Source organism: Aedes albopictus, chromosome 2 (genome assembly GCF_035046485.1).
Source record: "Aedes albopictus strain Foshan chromosome 2, AalbF5, whole genome shotgun sequence".
NCBI lineage: Eukaryota > Metazoa > Arthropoda > Insecta > Diptera > Culicidae > Aedes > Aedes albopictus.
In genome coordinates this window covers 513,933,439-513,958,126 of record NC_085137.1, presented here as the reverse complement: position 1 = coordinate 513,958,126, position 24,688 = coordinate 513,933,439, and the positions used below count along the sequence as shown (strand labels likewise).

At 37.4% G+C, this 24,688-nt stretch overlaps 5 non-coding genes across 5 annotated transcripts; 1 reads left to right on the top strand and 4 right to left on the bottom strand.

Moving 5' to 3' along the window:
- Window positions 1-2,119: 2,119 nt before the first annotated feature.
- Trnag-ucc (transfer RNA glycine (anticodon UCC)) lies at window positions 2,120-2,191 on the bottom strand. Its single transcript has one exon. It is a non-coding gene; the product is annotated as a tRNA-Gly (tRNA).
- An 11,826-nt stretch (window positions 2,192-14,017) lies between these two features.
- Trnat-agu (transfer RNA threonine (anticodon AGU)) lies at window positions 14,018-14,091 on the top strand. The gene has a single exon. It is a non-coding gene; the product is annotated as a tRNA-Thr (tRNA).
- Window positions 14,092-14,795: 704 nt separating this feature from the next.
- Trnah-gug (transfer RNA histidin (anticodon GUG)) lies at window positions 14,796-14,867 on the bottom strand. The gene has a single exon. It is a non-coding gene; the product is annotated as a tRNA-His (tRNA).
- Window positions 14,868-16,017: 1,150 nt separating this feature from the next.
- Trnah-gug (transfer RNA histidin (anticodon GUG)) lies at window positions 16,018-16,089 on the bottom strand. Its single transcript has one exon. It is a non-coding gene; the product is annotated as a tRNA-His (tRNA).
- A 295-nt stretch (window positions 16,090-16,384) lies between these two features.
- Trnag-ucc (transfer RNA glycine (anticodon UCC)) lies at window positions 16,385-16,456 on the bottom strand. The gene has a single exon. It is a non-coding gene; the product is annotated as a tRNA-Gly (tRNA).
- Between the last annotated feature and the right edge of the window lie 8,232 nt (window positions 16,457-24,688).

Sequence of the window (24,688 nt, the reverse complement as noted above, 5' to 3'; positions counted from 1 at the left end):
CACCTACACCACACACAATTGTATACATGTCCTCGAAAACGAGAGCAATACTTGTAGAGTCTGAATAGTCAAGAACAGAAGTTGAAATATGTCTGTATTGAGGCTGGTGTTTACTTTACGAAAGCATGCTTGGGTCAGCTGTCAAAAATTATTTGATTATAAGTTGAACAACAGATAAATTCAGTAACAAATTTTGAAAATGACGTATAATCAATGGTGTAGCATTGATTATACGTCGTTTTCAAAATTTGTTACTGAATTATTCTGTATGTTGGTGTTTGTTTTAAAGCTCGTTAACGAGATTAATAATATTCTATTTAACTCGATATTCAGCCATTTATGTACTGCTGATTAAAGAGGTTGAACAAGTCATACTTCAGACCAATATACAGCTGTCATTGTGTTCAACCATTGACAGCATTAACCAGCTATTGTTTAGCTAATAATCTCACTGTTCAGCATTTATTGTTACTTGGGATAAATTGTTCTCCTTATACTTGCGAGAGCACTCATACTGGGACTTGAATTTTTTTTTACCCTAGGAGCTGGTTACTCAGTGAGTAACTTGGAATAGCCTCGATGACACCTGCATAATGGTATAATAAACGGGGTGGCATTTTCTATTAAAAAAAAATAATACAAGTTTTCTCAAATTTGCAACGTAAATTATTCCTGACTACAAAGTACGCAAACACATATGACATTGATTTTGAAGCCCGACTACATCAAATCCTCTAACGCACGCGACTATCAGCCCAAAGGCGAGGGTAGCTAAGTAATTTTAATTAGCCTTGCATCACGGCTCAGCGTAACACACTAGGCAGGCGATCACACGCTCGACGCGAGGCACGAGCAGAACCCAACCAAAACAGCTGGGAATTGCCTGCCTCTCAAGGTGGCGACAGATTGCTCCTGGCCTGGCTCAGGCGAGCCGACTTCACGCCGATTTAGGACAGGGCGCTGTGTCAGCTAGCTTATTATTAAAATTTAATCCCATCTCCAAGCAAACAACCAACCAACCGAGCCGAATGACTAACTAAACTCTGATGGAATGCCGCCAAGTGTGAAGTGATTACATAAAAAGTAGCACTTATTCGAATTAGTGAGCACACGTCGTTTGTCGACGGTTCGGTTGCTGTGCTTCCGAGCTGGGTTCAATTGCTTGCATGATACTGATTTAAATTACTCGACAATTATCATACACTTTAGATGATAAGTTTTTTTCCCTTTTGGATTGGCATTGAACTGACTTAGTCGAAAAAAAAGTTTTATTATTTACTTTATTTAATTGCATTCAATTTGTAGCCCGTTTACCAGATTAGATCTTCTTGATAGAGAAATTATGATCGCACGCAAACCTGAACTAGATCTCGAGTCGCAATAGAAGAAAAAAAAACGCGCGCCAAATAATTACAACCAGCACACATTATTTAATGCCTGCTTTGCCTTTCGTCTGCCGTATTTGCTGGTCAATAATTCATCGCGATCGTTTGTTCATAGCCTTGTACCTATGTATACCGACCGACCGAGCACACAGTACAAAGTGGATGGAAGTCTGGACTTTTGTCAGCAGATTGTTGCCTATGAAATGGAACACGCCCTCACACTGACTGCCGGTGGATAGAGCACTGAGCCGACAGCCCACAACAAATCATCACGCACACGGGGCCATAAATTGTTTCACGGGCTCATCACTTCCACACCCCCGAGGGAGGGCAAGCGAACCGCACCATCATTGCATCGTCGTCAGGATGGGCGCCTATCGAAGCGCGATTATCAGCTTCAATTAATCTAACCTTCCAATAAATTTGCTGCGTGCAGTAATTGAACGAGCGCACTGGCTGGGGTGCTGGTGCAGACAACCACACGGGTCTCTTCTTGAAGGGTCTCTTTTACGATGTTGGGTAGCTTTGCACATATAATAGCACTCATCGTCAGGCACTTGGCTTCAATGAGGCACCCCCACAAGATTTGCTGCAGGTGTGATCCTTTCGCGGTGCTGCTGCTGGTGGGTCGGACACATTACCGTAATAATTATCAATAAAGAGTATTGGTGGTTTATACTTGCGAGAAGATCTTGACCTGAAGAACTGTTTTAACTGGGCAAACTAAAATAATTTGCGTCGGCCGGGAATCGAACCCGGATCAACTGCTTGGAAGGCAACTATGCTGACCATTACACCACCGACGCAGTTGACTGGAAAATAAAAGTGACATAGCATACAAATTCACAAACAGAAATGATTCTATATGATAGACTGTACATATTCGGGTAAGGGTACATTAATTTTATTAGTGTTGTTCTATAGTTTCCCTGTTGAGGGACAACTTAGAGATGAATGCTCCAACTTAGTATAACTTTCTTTTGAAATCTTGGCACCTAAACTTTTCTAAAAACTAACCTTGTGTCTTTCATCAGCGGGAGTGACACTAGTTTTTCCAAGCACTCCTTCAGGATTACCTCTACGGATTCCCCAGGACAGAATTTTGCAGGAGTTCCTCATGGAAGATTTATCTGATGAATTTCTGTGATAATGCTTGGAGTCATACCTGATTGGACCATTGGGAGATTGTCCAAATAAATTTTGGAAGAATTCCCGAAGGAAATTTTGCAGAAATGTTTGCAAAAAAATTTGAAGGAATTTCTCAAGGAATCCTCATACAATTTTTAGTTTAATCCTAAGATGTATTCGGAAATAATCATTGGGTTGGTTTTAAAAGTATCTTTGATGAAATTCTTGGAGTGTTATTACCAAAAAAAACCTAATTAATCCACCGAGCGGTGTGGCACCTTTCTCGTGCCTTCGAAAACCCATTTCAACAAAACTCAAGTGAAATTTCGATGAATATCGCAGGTTCATACGTCTAACAAAAAACCATTTCATGGCACCAGAAATCATGTCGTTTATTTGGCTTTTGATGTTTGAGCCTTAAACTCTTACAAAACCACGATCTTGAATTTTGAGCCGCCATTTTGGATTTAAGTCCGCCTTTAGGAAAATCTGGTCGCTATTTTTGGACTCCAGACTTCTCCCCCATTTCAGATATAGACATATTGCATGGATTTGGAGCATAAAACTCCGTTAAACATTTGGACATCTTGGATATTGAAACGCCATCTTGGATATTCTGGTCGCCACTTTTAGCCTCCGGAGGGAGGAAGATATTCCTCACATCAAATATAGGGTGCCTGTACCAATTATGGCACTACCTAAGTAAAACTATTTGTACAAACATAACGAGAAGACCATCAATATGTTAAAAATAGTTTAGTGTCCATACCAGAGATACCATTTATACAGATTTATCTGTATTGTGCAGATTTTTGAGCATTTGTACAGGTTTCATTTTATATGAAATACAGATTTTTGAGCTAGAGGTCCTTTTTTTTATTTTTGTAGAAGACACAGATTTTTCATCCAAATTTTGTATGGGATACAGATTTTTGAAAATTGCGATACAGATTTAAAAAAATCATCTGGCATCCCAGGTCCAGGTGTGCCAATGATTGGAACCCTGTACCAGTTATGGATACATTTTTTAAACGTCAGTTCCTTTTCGCACTATTTGCATGCATTGCCATAAGCTGTAACTGGTACACTATGGCGAAAAAGGGTGTAAGAAAACCGGAATGTTAAGGAACATAATTTATTTCTACCATAATGTGGAGTTTACATGAGTGCAACCATCTTTTGTGCACGTGATCTGTTGTTCAGCAAATTTGTCTTGTTGGTTTTCATTGTTAAAGTGTATAAATCCTACCCTACCCGTATTGCATGGATTTAAAGCCTAAAACATCAATAAACAGTCACCATCTTGAGTTTGAAGCCACCATCTTGGATTTTAAACCGTCTTCTTTGATATTCTGGTCACCACTTTTGGACTTCGGGCATCTTCCCTGTTGGGAGCGTCGCCTCTGTACTGGCAAACACCTTTTGATAGCAGCATTTCATTTGTGCAGCTTCAATGCTGGAACATTTATTTATTATTATAAAGGATTAAACATTAATTACAATTATTCAACTTACATTTAATTGTTCCTAACAGTGCTAACTACACTTCCAACCGATGAACAGCTAAATCTACTGGCTGCCTTTTTTTACTATCGTATAGGCTCCTAGAGTATTGCCAGTTTTCCAAGAAAACCACCACAACATTCCTCATATCAAAAATACCAATATTGAATGGTTTTCGGGCCTAAAACTCCATTGAACAGCCGCCATATTTAATTAAGACCGCCATCTTGGATTAAGACCGCCATCTTGGATATTCTAGTCGTTATTTCTGTACTCTGGGCATCTTTGTCATACCAAATATACCCATATTGCATGGTTTTAAGGCGTAAGACTAAACAGCCGCCATTTTGATTTTTGGGTGGCCATCTTGAATTCTATATCGCAATCTTGGGTACTTTGGTCGCCATTTTTCGGACTCTGGACATCTTCCCTACACCATATATACTAATATTGCATGGTTTTGGAGCCTAAGCACCATTAAACAGACGCCATCTTGAATTTTGAGCCACCATCGTGGGTTTTAGACCGCCATCTTGGATATTCTGGTGGCCATTTTTGGAGTCTAGACATCTTCCCCATACAAATAATACCCATAATGTATGGGATATTCTGGTCGCCATTTTTGACCTCCGGACATCTCCATACCAAAAATACCCATATTACATGGGTTTGTGGCCTAAAACTCCATTAAGGAACCGTCATCATGATTAAAATGCAGCCAACTTGGATTTTAGACCGCCATGTTTGATATTCTGGTCGCCATTTTTGGACTCCAGACAACTTCCCCTTACCAAATATACCCCATAATGCACGGGTTCCCAACCGGTGGTCCACGGCCCCCTGGGGGGCCGTGAAGCCAGTACAGGGGGGCCGCGATGTAACACAAAAATTACAATTTTTTTCTATTTTGTGCAAATTATACCAATTTTTAATTTTGTATACCGCCAGCCACAATTCAAGGAACAAAATTTCAGTACAAAACGCCTTCAGAAGAAAAAAAATTTCGGCTGCGCCGCTATTTTCCAGCTACGACCCAAATTTAATATTCATGACATCATTATTTACGAAATGTTAGTGTCGAACAAAATACAACGTATCATTGATCGTCGAAAACCCATCCCACAGTAGATTTCTGGTTACATCACTGTATCCAAAAACAAATTGGTTTCGTTCATTTAATTCATATTTTTTCTATTTTCTAATTGGGCCCCAGATGTTCAGATGTTCAATTCTTAAAAGGGGTCGCCACCTGAAAAAGGTTGGGAACCCCTGCCATATTGCATGGTTTTGGAGCCTATAACACCATTTAACAGCCACAGTCTGGAATTTGAAGCCGCCATCTTGAATATTAGACTGCCATTTTGAATTTTTGGCTGACATCGTAGAATTTCTGGTTTCCAGTGTTATTTCTGCATAAAATTGGTCAGCCATGCTAAAGGTTACAAAAATCGCCGCAGTTTGACATGTTGAATGATGGGGCTTGGTTCAGTTTTATATACGGCCAGTTCTACCGGTGCTGGTCCGGATCACTCGAATGGCCATAACTCCGGAACACCTTCACCGATTCGGACCATTTATAATAGCAAACAACGCGGTTCTGGTTCTGGTTCGGTTCGAGGTTTAATCCGAAAAATCAAGCAATGGTAAGTGCCTTGAAGGTGAATGACCTTTTTGTACACAGACACACACACACACACACACACAAACACAAACACACACACACACACACACACACACACACACACACACACACACACACACACACACACACACACACACACACACACACACACACACACACACACACACACACACACACACACACACACACACACATATACACACACACACACACACACACACACACACACACACACACACACACACACACACACACACACACACACACACACACACACATATACACACACACACACACACACACACACACACACACACACACACACACACACACACACACACACACACACGAAGTTTGAAGAAATCCTTTGGGGATGAATGTTTTTATCCTTGTAGGATTATCTGAAGGAAAACTTTGTGAAATCTCTGGAGGAATCTTTGTAACGTAGCTTGGAAAAATCCCTGGAGAAAAAGATCAAATTCTCACGGGAATTTCCTAAAGGATTCTTATATGAATTGGAAAGAGGGCTTGAAAAAATCACCTAAGGAATCTTTGGACGATTTTCTACAGCAATTATTGGAGCAATTTCTGAAGGAATCCCTGCAGATACAATTGGTTGAATAAATTCCTGAAAAATCCTTGAAAGGACTTTTAGTAGAACCGTTTAAGGTGTTGAAAAAAGAACGCTTGAAGAAACTTGTAAAATAAATCTTGAAAGAATTCCTAAAGGATTCCATCGGAAAATTGATGAAGGGATCATGTGGAGTATTCCCAAAGGAATCGTTTCTGGAAATTCTAAATAAAAACTCATTGGGTAATGGACTCTTGGATGGAGTTCCCGAGGCAATTGCTGGAGCAACTTTCGAAGGAAATCTTGGAGGATTTTGTAAAGAAGTCCTCGGAGTAATTCCAAGATGAATCTTAAAACATATCCAAGAAAGGGTTCTTGAAGTTAGAACAAATTATTGATGAAATCGTTAGAAAAAAATTTAAGAAGCTTCTTAAAGGAAATCCCGACAAAATTAGTGTTCTCGATAAAAACAAATTTTGAAGGTATTAATAGAGAAAATTCTGAAGGAGACTTGGAAAAATACCTGAAGGGTTCATTGAATGAAGTCCAGTAGATTTTCTTGGAGGAATTTCTGTGAGAATTCTTAAATAATTCTTACATTGTTTTGTTTGAATTCCCGAAAACAATATGCAGGAGTAATTATACATGAAATATACATGAATCCTTGGGGTTAGGTTCCCGTGATACTTTAACCGATGGTTCATCATCCGGAGTGATTTTCGTAGTCCTCAGGACTGGGTGCTGCAGGTTTCGTGAACAGTAGTGCTTTTGGTGCCGGGTTCGGTTCGGTCAGTTTTCTGTATCGTGATTGAAAGCAGCCAGCCTATAGAGAAAAAGAAGTGTATTTTCACCGCTCGCCGCTGGTGAACCGTTTGGTGCTATGCCACCCAGACATTATTTTTCATTGGAGGGTTTCGTGGGTCTTCTAGTATGAAGTGATGAAGTGATCCACAGACTTTTGTGTTGGGTCAAATATGAAATCACGAGTGGTGTTTTTGGAGATTTTGATGGAGTCAGTGCAAAGATGCTGTGCGCGAGTTTTGCTTTGGCCAGACGAGATGCGTCTTCTCATAGAGACGGATCCACGTGTATCACTATCGGCCAGGATTTATAGATGGATCCGGTTATTAACATTGGGCCACAGGACGTCACAAGTTCCATTCCTCAAGCGGATTCACGGATGATTCGGTGAGAACGTTTCATGCTTTATTTTTCATTTTAACATTTATTCATACCACTACATACCTCATTTCATATTTGTATCTTAATCTCGGAGCGTTTGGTACGGTATGTCCACGCATCCTTCCTCCCCTGTAGATTCGAGAAGTGCTCCGATTTAAAATAAAATTTAATGTTCATTTAAATCGAATCATTTCAAAGAATCATCTTTGCGGTAAACACTGCGTAGTAGGCCTGGCCGCTTTGATGCTTGTGTCATATCTTCGATATGCTGCAATCATCAATATTGACAAGAAAAATAATCGGGCGTAATCTAACCTGATTATTTTCCAGGATGCTTTCTTGTACTGGCTGCGCATGTGTTAGATTAGATTAGATTAGATTAGATGAAATATACATGAATCCTTGCATGAAAATATTCCCTAAGGATTTCTTATGCTTAACTATTTGTAAAATTAGAAATGAAATATCTAACGGAATACATGGAGAATTGCTTGAAGAAATCATTTTATAAATTCTTAGAGAATACTTGACTGAATTCTGAACAAATCTTTTGAGAAATCGCTGAAGGATTTATTAGATGAACTAATAAAAATCCTGAACAAGTTTCGGGAGGAATTTCAAAAGACATCTTTGATGGAATACCTTTAGATTTTTGAATAAATCCTTGGTAGAACTGCTTAAGCCATCTCCGGGAAAATCCCAAAAGTTTTCCTTGGTACAATCCTTGGAGAAATTTTAAAGGAATGCTTTAGCCGCAGATCCTTAAGAAATTCTTAAATAATCTTTGAATAATTTTCAAGATTTTTTTTGGAATAAATTCTTTAGAAATCTTTGGTAAAATTCTCGTACTAATTCTTGCAACCGCTGAAAAATTTCCGGTATGAACAACATGGCTGAGGCCATGCATTAATGACTTGAAGGATGCATCTAAGCATTCTTAACCCTAGTTGTGCATTGGGGTCATTATGACCCCTAAACGTGCACAAGGTCAGCGAGGTGAACGCAAGCTAATGCACGAAGAAGGTTAAATCTATCCTGAAGAAGGTGACAAAACATTCCTAGGAGGAATTCCTTAAACAACTCCTACTCAAAACAAAGGTGTGAAGCTCTTATTGTTTTCTCCTTATTTTTATAAGTGAGTAAGAATGATAACAGAAATTACGGAATCAACCGGTGCCGTAATTGCTTTGTTTTCGAACAGGATGAATTTGGGATCGTTAGATTACTAAGGGCACGATGACCCTACCAGGAATCCTCAGAAAAAATTTCAAACGATTTTTTAGGAATTTCTGGAGGAATTCATTAAACTTAGAATGATTTTGTAAAAGGTTTTTTTTAAATATTATTACCGTGTTATTATTAACTTTTACTAATTCTACACTTTTTTCAAAAGGTTTCTCGAAAGACTTTTGAAAGATTTTTATCAAAAATTACAATAGCAATTTTAAAAGTGTTCCTAGATGAATAAAAGCAAGAATATCAGAGGCAACCTTTAGGAAACTCTAGAGTAGATGGATATTAAAGAATTATTTGGAGGAATTCCCAAAAGATTCTTGAAAAAATTCCTACAGATTGTTTAAGAATGCTTTATAGAAATATTCGGAGGAACTTTTAAATTATTATCCAGTGAACTCTTTGGAAAATTTCAGGGGGAAATCAAGGATGAATATCTTAGTCAAACCATGAAGAAACTCCTTGAAGAATAATTGTGGATTTTTTTTTTCTAAGAAAACGTTGGAGTATTCTAAGGAATACTCGGATTTCTTTTAAAGAAATCTTCAAAAGAACGCCGAGATGAGTGATGAATGCTTGAGGAAATGCCAAGATAACTCTTTGGGGAAATCTCTGAAATAATTATGAGAATGAATAAACGCGAAATTCTTGAAGAATCCTTGGTGGACGTTATGAACAAATGTTTCAAGAGATACTTGATGAAGCTTTTGCAAGAATCTTTTGAAGAACTCTGAGGTACATATGTTTAAAAACATCCTCGGAAACAATACAGTAAGAATTCCTGAAAGAATGCTTAGAGAAATGCTGAATGACATTGTTGCATTGAACACTTAAAAGATTCTTGAAGACAAACTATTCAACAAGAAAGATTTCTTAAAAAAATGGTAAAGTAATATTTGAAGGATAACTTGGGAAATTCCTAAATAAATTGTTAAAGATTTTTTTTAACATAATACTTAGAAGAAAGTCTTACGCTCATTGATGGAACTGTGGGATGTATACTTGTCGAAATCCCCGAATAAATTCATAAAAGAATACAAAAAATAATAACCGTCTATTCCCGTTGGTTTGACCGCATCTGAACACTTTTTAATCTGCACATCGTTTAACCCTCGAGCGATCGCGCTGTTCTATTTTGTACATCGCGTTAAAAAAAATCTCGCTTTTTGTATTCAGCATTAGCGTGGTGCTGACACAGGTAGTCAACCACGCGAGTTACGAAAGGTTAAATTAAAAATGGTTCAAACATTATTCTGCTCATAGAATGGGCTGGAATGGAATACAGAATCAAAACAAAACAGCAAAAAAGGTTACCATCAGTGTGTTTTTCGACGCCCAGAAGTACTAGAAGTTCAAATTAAAAATGAACACCGTCGGTTTGCATGAGGTGTCGTTCAAACCAACGGCGATATACGGTATAACCTTCCATCCATGTTATTCGAGATCGAGACGGTCTGAAAACGCACATATCTGATATATAATATGTCCTTTTTTAATAAAAACTGTTGAACAGTGAAAAATCTCAAATAACATTCTACAATATCCCATAAATCAATAAACTGATCTACAGGTACCGCCTAACCCCGTTGATTTGACCTTCTCTATCTAATCTAATCTGAACAGTTTTTAATTTGATCCCCGCTAGTCTGCACATCGTTCAAACTAAAAATTACTCAAACGTCATTCTACTTATGTAACGGGGTAAAACGGAACGCAAAATCAAAACAAAACAGCAAAAAGGGTTACCACCAGTGTGTTTTTCGATGCCCAGAAGTACTAGAAGTACAAATTGAAAAATAAACTCCGTTGGTTTGCATGAGTTGTCGTTCAAACCAACGGGGGTAGACGGTAGCAATGATTTGGATATGAAATAAGAAATAAAAAATAAAATATAATTGTAGAGGTGCTTTTTTTCTAATATTCTACTGACAATGTAGTCTCCGAAGCTAATCGCTCTCTAAGGTGCCTATTTCAACGCTCCATATCGCTCGAAGTTCACTCGGCGGCAAATTGGTTCGTTTTGTCCTGTCACTTTGCGTCCAGATAGGCTCAATCATTCCGCGCTGACACAACATAATCTGCCACTTTGAGTTCGCCATTTCGCAGTCAATCCAGCCACTTACTTAGCAGTCTATACCAGCAACCATAGGTACCTACACGACAGTTCTACGCCGTCAAGTCAACCTGTCCGAGCGATACAACTAAGCGACCGAGTTGAGAACTTCATAATGCAAACGACGCCCGCCGTCGTCGCCGCCACAAATTATCAATTGCGTTCGCGCTGCCCGGCCCGCTACTAAAAGGTATTCGTGCAAATGCGCAACTCTGACGCGTCTGTGTCGCAGTCAGTGGATGTCGTCGTCGCCGCCCGTTCGTTGGCAGGCGACAATCCATGAATGGCAAAACGGCCGCGGATAGGTCACTCACTGAATTGGCGCACCGCGCAGAGCAGTCAGTGGTCATATCCACACCACATACATATCTGGCGCAATTTTGTGGCGGCTGCGGAATGAAACAATCGTAAAATGTCGCCTTTTTGAGAGCAACCTGTGCGCGCAGAGTACCTAGTAGGTAGTGCCTGCCGTCCGATATAAGCAAATGGTGTTGTACTTTGCCCATTGGTGTACTTAGCGGCTTGCGTCAACCTACAGGAACATTGCTGCAGTTGTACCTAAGCTGTTTGCGGCTATTTACGCGATTTAACAGCATCTGGATATCTCTATGTGGGGTGTGGATATATTACACAAGTTTACAAAATAAAATGAAAGTCGTGAACTTCTGTCAACGACCAAAATTTTTGAAGCACAATTTAGTGCTGATTTCGAAACCGACCTTCAAGAAAATTAAAGTAGAACAGTTTTTGAGTTTTACCTCAATATCGAGTTTTGTAACTTTTCAAAATATGTAATTTACTAAAATTCAAATTTATTGCGTTTTGTTCAACCAATTTTAAATCTTTTTCCATAAATGAAAAGCTGAATACAATACCATTCGATCATCTGAATACAGATTTTGCGTCAGATTGATGAAATTCAAGATATTGGCGAGTTTTGGGGACCATCTTCTTAAATTTTAGCAAAATTCCCAAAAATTTTTGAAGAAATGTATTTTTTTTTTCAATAAGAAAAAAACAACTTAAAAATTCTTTCTCGACGTTTATTTGACATATCATATGTAGGCGAGTTACAGTAAAAATTTCAGCTCAATCGGAGCATTGATTACGAAGAATGAGATGTTTGAAGTGAGCGACTTTGCTTAAAAATAGAACAAAAATCGATTTCAAATCATCAACGTTGTATGGGAAGTCGAAAAATTTTCCGCTCTACTGTATTTTTTTTCCTTTGCGTTTTTGAATTCAGGGCATGATTCTACACCAAAAATGATCATCAGCTTACCGAGTTCAAAAATGCTGTAAACTAGTGTTATCAATCCCTGTCAGAAAAGCGACACGTTGATCAGTGTCATGTGCTAGAGATGAAATCGAGTAGCATTATGGATTAGATGGATTACGATGGATTTACAGTTTTATTATAGGTTTAAAACAGAAAACAGAATAACAGAATAACAGAATAACAGAATAACAGAATAACAGAATAACAGAATAACAGAATAACAGAATAACAGAATAACAGAATAACAGAATAACAGAATAACAGAATAACAGAATAACAGAATAACAGAATAACAGAATAACAGAATAACAGAATAACAGAATAACAGAATAACAGAATAACAGAATAACAGAATAACAGAATAACAGAATAACAGAATAACAGAATAACAGAATAACAGAATAACAGAATAACAGAATAACAGAATAACAGAATAACAGAATAACAGAATAACAGAATAACAGAATAACAGAATAACAGAATAACAGAATAACAGAATAACAGAATAACAGAATAACAGAATAACAGAATAACAGAATAACAGAATAACAGAATAACAGAATAACAGAATAACAGAATAACAGAATAACAGAATAACAGAATAACAGAATAACAGAATAACAGAATAACAGAATAACAGAATAACAGAATAACAGAATAACAGAATAACAGAATAACAGAATAACAGAATAACAGAATAACAGAATAACAGAATAACAGAATAACAGAATAACAGAATAACAGAATAACAGAATAACAGAATAACAGAATAACAGAATAACAGAATAACAGAATAACAGAATAACAGAATAACAGAATAACAGAATAACAGAATAACAGAATAACAGAATAACAGAATAACAGAATAACAGAATAACAGAATAACAGAATAACAGAATAACAGAATAACAGAATAACAGAATAACAGAATAACAGAATAACAGAATAACAGAATAACAGAATAACAGAATAACAGAATAACAGAATAACAGAATAACAGAATAACAGAATAACAGAATAACAGAATAACAGAATAACAGAATAACAGAATAACAGAATAACAGAATAACAGAATAACAGAATAACAGAATAACAGAATAACAGAATAACAGAATAACAGAATAACAGAATAACAGAATAACAGAATAACAGAATAACAGAATAACAGAATAACAGAATAACAAAATAACAGAATAACAGAATAACAGAATAACAGAATAATAACAGATTAACAGAATAACATAAAAACTTAATATCAGCGGTATTGGTGTTCCTCGATTTGAGTACCCAGTCGTAATCTGTCTAAGTAAAATAAAACTCAAAAGTTACTTAAATACTTCTAAATTTCTTAAATAAAACCCCTTGATTCTTTCAAGAATTCTATAGAAAAACCTTAAAAATATTTTCAAAAACTATAGACAGAAAAAACGAACAAATTTAGCGGGAATTAATCACAACATATCTTGCCAGTAGACAAATTGTGACAAAAATCAAATTAAGAGATGGTTCTTGCACTACTTTTTTTCTTGTAGTTTTTTGTGGTCTTCATGAAACCCATTTGAAAACGCACTGAAGCCCCGTGATATGCACCTATCAAACCATCTGAAAATCCCTCTGCAGCTTTCCTACAAACTCATGGGAATTCTACAGAAATTCCCCTGAAATCCTTCTGAAGCCCCTCGGAATCCTCTTTAAACTTCGAAAACAAGCCTTTGAAACGTTTGTGGAATCCTGCGGACCCCCTGAAACCTTTTTCATGTAGGGTTTATGTTACTCTCTTAATATCTCCGTATCGCTCTCCCTCTTCAAACTTCCCAAACTCATTGCAACAGTAAGCTGATTTCTTTTTTTTTTCACTTGCATGTTTGAAAGCAAACCTTGTACCTTTCACCCGGCTTTAGCTTATTTCAGACGTTGGCTTTGAGTTGAGCTCTGAGACGTGCAGCTAATGATTGATTATTGGCCTGCATAACGTATCGAAGGCGCCGTGGCTTAGTTGGTTAAAGCGCCTGTCTAGTAAACAGGAGATCGTGAGTTCGAATCTCGCCGGAGCCTATCGTAGAGATCTTTTTTTGAAAAACCTTTATCAAGAATGTTCTGAATCAACTAGACTTTGGCAATCGTTTGACTCATATGTCTGTATATATACATTATTGGAATGGTATGGATGAAGGATAGATACCGTACGTATCTCATTGTGTGCCAAAAATCAAGTTATTAGGTGTAAAAACGACTTAGTTATAGCAAAAATTGTCCAAAATAGCTACACCTACCCAAATTGTACAAAACCCTATTATTCCTAATGAGTTTTGTACTTGTATTCAAGTCAGATAACCCATTAAATACCTATTGTTATCTATATATATAAAAATGCAGTGGCATACGTGGGACCGCGCATAACTTGCGAACGGAAGGACCGATTTTGATCGTCTTAGTTTTGTTCTGTTAGTTTTCACCCAAGGAAGGTTTATGAGGCAAAAACATGGAAAAAGAGAGTTTTTTTAATCCATTTCCATACATTATGACCGGGGACTTCATCTTGGGTAGAAACATGAAACGTAAAAAAACGCAGTAGCAAGACAAAGTTTGCCGGGTACAGCTAGTTTTTTTATAATATTGTTATAATCATGACTCCTTATGAACTTCTGGCCAGTATAAATTCGTGCAATAATCCATTGCAATTAATCATTATTTGATACATAAGTAAGTCAAGTGTCTAAAATAATTCTCTCCGTGACAATGATCCGTTAAGAGATCATTGCCGTGACCAGGATTCGAACCTGGGTTACTACGGCCACAACGTAGGGTCCTAACCACTAGACGATCACGGCTATAGAGAATGATGAGTGTGGCATCGCAACAGCTCATGGGCATGGGTTATGGGTCATATTTTGGACACTTTTCGTTATAGAAAGTGAGATCAAATGGTCCTACATCCTATTTAGAAGTAACGAGCATGATAACGTGAAGGACAATATCAATCGATGCAATAAACGTTTGTAATCAAATAGGACAAATAGCAGAGTAGAATTATTGTTGTTACTGTGACAAAAATATTATCCTCTTTGATAATTATCCTGGAGGTGGTAATAAAACTTGGAACTGAGTTACAAGTTTTGAATTAGTAGAGCGTACTGTTGAAGAGAAAGAATATGGCTTTTTACTTCTATGATATTTAAACACCTTCAAACAGCATAAAAAATTCAACACCAAACATCCTCAGAATAAAACTCTATCCCTTAATCTACTATATCTCAGCGCCCCGCGCCAAAATCATCAACTTCATCAAGATCAATCTCTAATTGCCCCGACGGAAATCTCCTACGACATTATTCAAATCATTTATCTCCTAAATAAACACCATCAACCAGTCAGCAGTTGGTCGGCCGGCAGTCAGTGCACATGTCAGAACACATGTGTTCCCCCCATTCATCACATGGCAAATCACAATATATTCAAATATTTTTCCTCTACAACACGCGCGCGCGCTCGCGACCCGCTGCTGCTAGAAGCACCAAGCAGGCGGCCACCAGCCGAGCGAGCTTTGACCATTGACTCGCTTCGCCATTCATCATTCTTGGTCGACAACGACGACGCACCACCCCGATTGGAGGAGCTCGCGGCTCTAAACTAGGTGGACTTTCCTTCCTTCCTTGCCCTGGTGTCGATGGTAGGTGCGTATTAGAAGATCAACGGGTGTATTCTATATCGTTTGTTGTTTGTTATATAACAAGTTTAATAGTTTTATTTATTTATTATGTGTAGGATTGATCTATGATCTTGTAGTATTTAGTTTGATTTTTGCGTCGATGCGCCGTTTCTAATTTTATTTTTACAAACTAGTTTATTAATATTATTATTGTTATATATAATATTATTTATTGTTAAAGTTATTGTTGAAATTAATTGAAACTTGACACACAAGACTTAAATGTCTAAAATATTTCTCTCCGTGACAATGATCCGTTAGTTAGAGATCATTGCCGTGACCAGGATTCGAACCTGGGTTACTACGGCCACAACGTAGGGTCCTAACCACTAGACGATCACGGCTATAGAGAACGATGAAATTGACATCGCAACAGCTCAAGTGATAACGTTATCATAATTAGCCCAAAGCGACTGATAAGAGACTAAGAGTTAAAATAATATTGCTGAACCTTGCACTATATCAATTTGATGCATTTACAAAAAAAAAGTACCAATCAAAGGCATAACAATAATCTAAGGTAATCGCAAATCAGTTTCCATGTCGAGCACAATTATAAAAACCTAATCAATTAGACATCGAACAAAAGTCCATCCATGTCAATTACAACCATTCGACATTGTGCATAAAAAAAAATCCTGCGTCGGCCGGGAATCGAACCCGGATCAACTGCTTGGAAGGCAACTATGCTGACCATTACACCACCGACGCAGATGATGTTCAATCTAAACATGTATTTTGACAACCGAAAATCATTCAGATTTTATTTGATGATAAATTTTACAGTGTATTGTCAGGAAACAATTCACCGCTGAAGAACAGTATCGAAAAAGCGCATGTTTCAGTGACAAACTTAACATAGGGTAATTGATCCGATCATGGAGGAGTTAAGCACTGGGTTCATGCTTAAACCACAATTGTATCGCCCCAAGCAAACTTTTTACATGGATTGAATTGAAAATAATAAAATCCATCCTTAATCTACGGGAAAATAACGAAATATTGCCACTTTGGTGTTGTTATGAGCATTTTATTCGTTTTTATCTGAAAGAACATTGTGTTCCTAATGTTGCGGTATTTGTTCCTAATGTGTTGCGGTATTTGTTCCTATTGTTGCGGTATCCCATTGAAATCATATGGGATACCGCAACATTAGGAACACTACCGCAACAATAGGAACACAGCAGCAAACACATTATGGAAAATATTTTTTTGAAATAGGTTTTTGGGCAAATCTTAAGCAAACAAATGGTGCAGTCTCATAATTTAAGCACCATACATCTATTAAAAATACCTTTTGGTTACATTTCAGTCGAAAAAGTGCTCAATTGCCATTACCGCAACATTAGGTACTACCACAACGATGGGAACAAATACCCTAGCTGTCGGTTGCCGATGAGGCTCGCTCGAGACACTAGCCTGAAAAAAAATCGCACAGCAATACAAACAACCAAACGACCCAGTCAAAAGAGACATGAATGTACACTGAATTCTTTTTTTACACGACTTTTTTTTACGCGATTTTATTTTGCACGACTTTTTTTACGCGATTTTCTCGAAGTTACGCGACTTTTTTTACGCGATTTTGATTATTTGCGGGGGGCAAATCGCGTAAAAAAAATTTCCTTTGGATTTTTTTTGCGCGATTTCTCGAAGTTACGCGAACTTTTCTTACACGATCTTTTTTTGCGCGAACGCATCCATCGCGTAAAAACAGAATTTAGTAGGCATTACCGAGGCGCTTTAGCTGTTGACAATGTGCGAGTGTCTCGTCTCGGTAAGCGACGGCGAAATGAAGGTTAAATTGATAATAAAATTATGACAAATAGGGTTTAGCGTCCAAGATCAACGAACGTCTGCCTGCGTCAAAGGGTTCATTCAAATATTACGTAACGCAAAGTTTGACAATTTTTGACCCCTCCCTCCCCCACGTAACAACTTTTGTATGGGAAATTTTGAAATTTTGTATGAAGCGTAACACAGTGCTAGACCCCCTCCCTCCCCCATCAGCGTTACGTAATATTTGAACGAACCCAAACTTGGTGGGTGCGAGACGTTTGACATGTGGCTGTATGTCCGAAAAAAGTATTTGCAAGCGTCAAAGTTCCATAAACTACAGGAACACATATTATATTATAACAACTGGAATTAGCAAATTAAAAACCGTTCTGGAGTTTTATGATTCGACTGTCGTTATAGGTATAGTTGTCCCATGTTGAAATCTTGAAACTGACAAAAACGCCAAAAAAGATTCAAAACATGTTTACTTTTTGGTGTGGCGCAATAAATTGATTTTGAGTTTTCCTAGGATATTTGGTATTGAGAAATCACTTGAACTTTCATTTCCTGAATCAAAATTTTTTACGCATCATATATTGCGAAGATTCCACCTGTTTAGACTCCTGCGCGAAAATTAGTTGCGTGGATTTTTCTTGCGTGGGCCCACAGATATTAAAGCAGACCGCGTCCTGGTGAATATTTTACGCTGTGTTGTTAGGTACACATTTGGTGATAGTTTTGCATTGTAAACAAATATTTATAACGCACCTACGCTGAAAATGAGCCTAACCATTTATTTGCGTCGGAATCTATAAATCTTCACAACGGGCAATAATGGGGATTCCATGAGGGATTCACTTATCCTTTGCGTCGCACAGTAGTTACATTTGTTCAGAGAAGTGGTCATAAATCATTTTCATCATTTTTTGAAGGGCAGAATCAATAATAATGACCAGAAATAGCATGTTATGACTAACACAAAATATTCTAGTGCGTTTTCATGAACATCACCTGAAAATATTATCTTTGGACATTTTTATTTATGATAATGAGAATATCATTAAGAAAGCTTTACTTTGCACAGAAATCAGTAATGATTTTTTTTAATTATTATGAAGAGTGGATCGAATTATATCAGTTTCCGCTAAGTATAACAAATTAAAAGATGCATCACACGACAGTATCATAATATTTTTTTGTGAATATGTAGTATTAGTATTATCATTGTAATTATGATTTTATTAGTAGGTTTCATTTCTGCAGTAATAGTAAGATTTTTCCTCAGAAATAAGGTAGTTCTCACTGTCGAAATACAGACAAATCATCACAAATCGTATTAGTAGGTGTGACTACAGTATCAAATAACCAATAGGACGTAGTGGCTTGCCCCAACAGCGGGGTAGAAAAAAAAACAATAGTAATTCTTTAGAAACAATAGTACAATAATGAAATAGACTGGCCCAAATACAAAAATGACGAAAAATTCCACGGGGCACCCTCTAGAATTGTGCCTTTGGATGAGAAGAGCAATCTGTGAAAATTTCAGCTGAATCGGTTTATAACTGAGCTGGCGCAAATGAGTTGAAGGTTTGTATGGGATCCTCAATCCAAATATATGGGAAATTGGATGACCTTCAGTCTCTCATTGAGAACGCTGGTTGAAAGAGTTTGATTTGGCTCATAATTGAAAGAATGGTAGTTGACACCCTAAGGAACAACTTTGTAGAAGACCATATAATGATAAAACTTAATTTAGTTGCGGTTTCAGCTAACGAAAGCAGGATGAGGACATCTTCCCCTGTTTACTCTCGGTTTTTACATGCAGCACGTGTTTGCTGTTCGAAACTTGCGCTCAACATCATAGGCGGCTATGTTATCCTTCATTTCAATTGCTCACGCACGTGGGCGGGTATCGAAACAATGAAGAATTCGAAAAAGATTTTTCTTAAGGGCCTAACTGACTTGATCGATTTCTCTTCGTCGACTCCTTCTTTCGCTAATAACTTGATCAAAACAAACAAAATCATTATTCTTTTTGTTTCATCTCCGTCTGGAAAGAATCTTTGTCGCCGCCAAAATGCACCCATGACGAAGCTCAATCATAAATAGTCGACTAGCAACTTTTTCGTCGTTCTCTTTGTTCCGAAACAGCCGACGACGGGCCATGCGAACGCCACATGTGCACATGTCTGCGCACCGCGATAGCGCTGTTGGTAAGAGAGAGAGGTTCATTGTTTGATCTTGCATTCAAATCTCTGTCTATTTTTGTCCTGCGACTGGCAAACATGAAATGGGGGAATAGGGAAACTGGCAATACGTAGAACCAGTAAAGCTTCTATCGTCCTTCACTGCAAGTGCTGTGATAGCCTCATTGGTAAAGGCGACTGAAAATTTACGATAGCAGAATTGGAGGTTCAACTCCCGTCCATGTTGGTAAGTTTTATAATGAATTCGATTTTTTTTATGTGACCTATTATTTTCTAAAAATAGAATAACACACTTAAAATAATTACCCAAAAATGAGTAAAAAAAGTTAGTTTTTATCCTAATTTTGCTTTCGGAATGTTATCAATAACTCTTTAACATCAAAATTTGTTATTGAAATATTTCCCAAATTCACTGTTATTAAGTTGTTATTGCCACTAACAAAACATGATATTAAATTGATTTTTCAGGAACAAATTTTTGTTATGTGACTTGTTATTTTGCCGCTTATGACAGACAAATTTATAACTCAATATGTTATGTTAATAACATGAAAATTACTAATTCTATTATGCAGTTATTTTGCCAAAATAACGCATTTTGTTATGCTGTTGTTATTCTCTTCTGCTCGGGATGGCTCGTCACAAAATCCCAGACTCCCCCTCCCTCTAAACTGCTACGTCATTTATGGACAATATATTTCAAAAGAACGTATTTACTCCTTCTTCTTCCAGCACTACAGTTTTAAGTACTGGATGGATTTCGTGGAAATTTTGTCAATGTTATCAGTAAATGTAAAATTTCTTATCAAATTTGACTATTACAAATATATGTTTTGACGAGGCAAAATGAGAATGGTTGTTATGCAATTGCTCATACTTCAAGCCATGCCACCAGAACTGTATTTTTTTCATAATTAGAAAGAAAGCATTTACAAAGTTTGATTTCTATCAAAATATTCCTCAATTATTGTAAAAAATTGAAACATCTCCTGTAGAAAATTTAGGCATTTATGTAGGTACGCATTTCGGACAGTTACAGAAAGAACTTTGTAGTTTTCAATACATATTTTAATAAAAATAACGAATATTTAACTTCCAATACATCCCGCTAACTTGTATGAATTTATTGATTGATTGATTTGTCTTTATTAAAGAGACTTTCAGCCCTTGGCCTTCTATGAAGATATTTGCAGCTACAACCTTCACAGATTGATTCTTCTACTCTAGGATAGGATGTGACAACAGAAATTCGCCTGCCTTGTTATTTTTTCGTTCGATTTCGTCGACGATGGAAATCCAGTGCTGCCACTTTTCTTTATTCCAAGTCTTTCAAACGATATAAATTTAACGATTGAAATTTGGATGCATATTTCGCACCGTAAATTACTAATTGCATCTAGAATAGCATAATTTGCAAGTAAAATTGTATTCTAACGAAAGGTTCTCTCGTTTATATTGAAATATATTAAAAATTCAATTGATTTCGCACCAAATCAATGGTATTTATCAATTTTCAGACATAGGCGCCTCTTTTGGATGTTTTACGTTTGAATGCTGACATTTTCAAGCAGTCTTGCGAATAATCGCGACCATCGCGAGACAATCACTTGAACCGCTTTCTGGAGTCACCCTTCCCAAGGTGATACGAACCAGCAAGCATGTCACGCCTGGAATGACAAACATGTTGTGGTTTCCACCCTTCCTTCGCAGCTTTGCAGCGATAGCAGTTGCTGAGTATGCTTCAGGTGGGTTGCGAGGGAATCAATCTCTCTGAGCAACGATGCATAACGAGCGAAGTGAGAGCGTTTGCCGTAGCCGGAGCGAACTGCGTGGTGCGCTCAATGTGTGCGTTTAAACTGAGCTATGCAAAACGAATAGGATTCATGACGTAGTACCGTGCTTGTGATAATACACATGCATAGTTTTACATGCTGTTGCGCGTGCATCTGCTTGAGGCGACGGAGAGAGTCATGACACTCACAAGAGCCGTATCCAAGTCAGGATGATTGTAGCAAAACAAGGGTGACCGGGTGACTTTGATGGGATTCTGCCTTTTCTGGTGTTAGCGACTGTAGAGAGAGCGAATCAGAAACCGCAGAGACAGGGTGATACAAGTTTGGTGTTTATCAGCTTTTTTGTGATTTGTACGCTGATGCTTCGTGACACTGTTTTCAAGTCGATAAAACATGAATAGAAAAATATAATGATTTTGAATATTGGTATCAATTTCGACCAATGAGCGACTGGTCTCCGTTTGACAGCAAAATGGTCTCAAATCGGCTGACTACGTGACGCATCCTATCCTAGCTTCTACTCAAATCTGATCATTTGATAGTTAACGATTAATTAAATGTGGTTAAGAGCATATTTGAAATGTTACATGAATTTTTATTATGTGTATATTTTATATTCAATGTTCAATGTTCAAACTTTTGAATTTTGAACACAAACCTCACAATCTACATTTGTGGCATGGGCAAAATTTCAAAAAAATCGATGCACTACCAACAATGCTATAGTCGAATCATGTATTGGAACTGAACGTAATTTTAGCCCCTCAGACAGAAAATAGTCAGCACCATTTATTTTTTCGATTGTACTATTGAAAGTACCATACCAATTATCATTAAATTTCGCAGGCATATTAAACACGTAATCAACTACCTTCTGTGAAAATTTCATGAAAATTGGCAGAGAAATTCAAAAGTTATGAATAGACAAACTTTGCACATGAAAAACACGAAAAATGTTCACTAACATTCACCCCTATCAACACCAGTAGCTTTCAAACCAATTGATAAAAGTTGATGAAATTTTTCAAGAAAGTGTCTCTATTAACTAGTATCATAACTGCTACCGAAATTTCAAAGTAATCATCACAGAATTTTGAACTGTAGCGTAAAAGAACCATCTATTATTCGAATGAAAATTGGTCATGTTTGTACAAAATTCTTAAAAGCACGTCTGTTTGTTTTTCATCCACAGTTAAAAGTAATGCATCGATTTTTATGAAATTTGTCACAAATAATAAACATACACCAAAGAGTTCTCAGACAATTATTTGGACAAGTTTACCTATTCATTGCAGAGCTACAGCTGTACTTCTGTGTCCCGATTATTGCGGATTCAAGCTTTAGATTACACCGGTTGGTCAAGTTGGATGACCAGTTCCGGATTTATACGGAAACCGAATGGGGTACGTGCCTCAAGAATGTGTGAGTTAGTGAGTGAGTCAGTTACATACTAAGAAAGCTAAAGACAGAGCATAGGACAGAGAATTGATCCATTAATTTGAGTGTGCTAGTAAGATCATTGTTGATTTGATACACGCCTAAACCACGCAGCACTAAAGTGCATAATTTCCCGACTACACCAAAAACGTGTAACCCTTACACATGCACAAAATCAGCTCCTGTGTCCACAAAATCGTAAAATTCGCAAATTTTTTGTACGGCAATCTAGCTAGGTTTACTAGTGACCTTGGTAAACAAAAATATTTCGACATTTCGCATCTAGGAGAGTGTAAGAGCTGTTTTTGTGAATGTGTAAGGGTTACACATTTTTGGTTTAGTCTGGAAATTATACACTTATGAAATTATGATAAGTTGACAAATGAGTGGATTAATAGCATAGTGAGTGAGTAAGTGAGTGAATAAGAATGCCCAGGTAACCACTAAGCATTTGAATAAGCCGTGTATCGGCCCGTATTTTGCATTTAAACTGCTTGCTGCCCTACATAAGCAGTTCGAATGCATAGCTGCCTTGAGTTAGCATAAGCTATGCTGCTCAAAAGCTTTCGGCTGTTAATAAGCATTTCAACTGCTTGAAGTGGTTTCACTTGGGAGCATACAGAATGCTTTTCAACTGCTCTTTAAATGCTAGGAGCAAAAAGGTTGGGAGATATGTTACGCATTTGGCAACACATTTTGTCTCTCTCTTACAGAGCCTATGCTTCTGTTTACAAATTTGTGCATCTTATTTGTTTCTTCATTTTCCCCTACTCATCCAAACGCACCAAATAAAACATTACTGCAGCTGGATTGGATTGGGAACTTGTCCATAAAAAAATCACCAGTTATTAATCATTTCGTCGGAAAATATGTGCCGAATAGGTGGATGCTTTGGTGGATCATAGGATTGTTTGAAAGAGGGAAGAAACAATCTTATTCCACAGATATTTAAAAGAAGGGATCGTAATACTCTACCACAATGAAATATCTCAATGAAAACAAGTTTTGGATGTTGAATCTGAAGCTGTTATCCAATCATTCTTTATATTGGCGATTCAATCAACGCACGCCACCGGGACAGCCTTAGCATCGTGGATCAGGAGCAACAGAATCCGAAGCAGATATGATTAATCAATCTCTGGATCGTAAGTTCAAACCTACATCACTAAAAAAAATCAGCAAAAAAGTACCACCTATGGAATACTACACGGCTGGAATATGGAAGGACGATGAAGCGGGGAAGCAGGCTGAGAGAACGAGAAGCAGACGTCAATCTATTTTTGTTTTTTTTTTTGCTCGACGAGGCGTTACGCTTCTTTGACATTTCGTCACGACGTTCCTGAAGGGATAGCACTAAGACAGCCCGTTATTTTGCCAAAACCTGCTGTGAGGCAGCACTATAGGCGCATATACGGCTAATTAGCATTTAACGCCTTGTCGTAAAGGCTACTATAATGCTGAAGGAATGCTATTTTAAATGCTTACTGGTTACTTGGGTGATCATGTGTGAACTAGTAAATCTATGAGTTTTTGTTTGTGAGTTTGTGAGATAGTGAGTTTGAATGTTAGTAAGTATTAGTTGGTGAGTGGAAGCCAAGTGAACATTCCCGTGTATTAGTGAGTGGAGCAGTGAATTAAAAAGTTAATGAGTGAGTGAGCTAGTGAGTTAGTGAATCAGTGAGTAAGTGAGCATGCTAGTGAGTGAATAAGAGGTTAAAGTAGTGATG